Here is a 1685-nt window from a genome sequence, read left to right on the forward strand (position 1 = left end):
TCACCTCAAAGACATCAACCTTGTTACTGCCACTGATGCACTTTCTGAACATTGCTTTTCCATAATTATACTGTCCATCTTCCTTCTTCTCCTGTCTTACCATCACAGGTTTGAAGAAATGGAAGAGCACAGCACATGTTTTCGTCATGAGCTGAGCTGCTCAGCTTGCAGATGGGGGGACCCACGAGCTGAGTGAGGATGACAGAGAAGGTGGAGCCTGGGGACCCTTACTACGTTTCTGTTCCAGACCTATGCCAATGGCACCACCCATTGGAGGGGTGACCCCTTCCACAGAGCCTCTTCCTCCTCCGAGGTGCAGGAAGGGTGAGAAGACGGTGGGTCTGCCTACAGGTCCCAGGAGGCAGCAGAGGGGCTGCCTCCTCTCCAAGGACCTGGCTCCTGTGGAGGGTGGGCACCAGCCCAACCGCAGGAAAATTTCTGGCAGAGATGGTTAATCTTGAAATTGCTTTTGGAAAAGACAAAAAAAAAAAAAAAAAGCAGATGCATTTTCTGCCCATACTCAGCAAAACTGTCTGTGCTGGGCTTAAGGAAACTCTCCTCTGCTGCTCCACTTGAGTGTCTGTTTTCCTTTAGAGCTCACGTTTTTTCCCTTTTGCTTCATGAGGTCAGGCTGTAGTTTAACAAGAGCCTTAAAATCCCTACTGCAATATCTCATGGTTTTCCCAGAGCATCTTCCCTACTTTTTATTCCCCTCCTCCCTTTGCTCCTCATACCTATATTTTCTTCTGATGTATCTGTCTCTCATCCAGTACAGAAGTCCCTTTTCCCCTGAAATTATTCCTAGTTCATCATCTTGGAAACTAAATGTTTGCTAGATCTGCTTTTAATAGCTGAGATCATCTCTCTCCACAGTACCCCAAACCTGAGTTTCCAAGAACAAAAACCCCTCTGTTGATTATCAGCATTGTCATTGTTTGGGCTTTATTTATATTGTTTCTTTCTACCTTTCCCCACAAAGAGAGGCTAAACCCGCTCTGATGCACTGCCTGTCACTGCTGTCAACTGTCTGGCACCGTCATTAGTTTCACTGAAGCCAGAGGGATTTCTCTACATTCAGCTAAATGCGTGTGTGTGTGTTTACAGGCTTGAGAACAGAAAAAAAGAAATTACAATATCAAAAAACTTTTGGTAGTTTATGGGTATAGACTTACACCCCACTAATATAATCCCTGTGGAGGCTGAAATAAATTGTCACTAGTCTGAAATGGGATCACGCAAGCTAAAATAGCTGCATGCTGTCTCAGTCCAAACTGCTTGGCATTTTTTGCTGTCATCTGACTGGCGGACCTAAAACAACAAGGGTGCCTCAAAACACGGCATGTTTATGTCCATAATAACCCTCTGAGCTGTTTAGCAAACACAATGAGAATAAGGGGTTAAAGCCCAAGAAATATTTTTGTTCGAGTTTTTTCTGAAAAACCATCCTGGTGGCTTCTTCAGGAAATGTGGCAGTGCATAAAAAGAAGCCATACGTTAGTGCATACTTGAGGTGTCAGCAATAAGTGTGTTACACACGTATTACTTTAAGGTCAAAGAGGTAGTAAGTGTGTGCAAGAGTCTTGCATCAGCCTCACAGAGGCTTAAAAATCACAGGGTTTTAATGATCTCCTCCTCCCATAAGCCACTCAGTCACTAAGTAGTTTTCCTGCTCCTCAGATGTCATC

This window comes from Buceros rhinoceros, unplaced genomic scaffold, assembly GCF_000710305.1.
Source record: "Buceros rhinoceros silvestris isolate BGI_N320 unplaced genomic scaffold, ASM71030v1 scaffold2906, whole genome shotgun sequence".
NCBI classification, from domain to species: Eukaryota; Metazoa; Chordata; class Aves; order Bucerotiformes; family Bucerotidae; genus Buceros; species Buceros rhinoceros.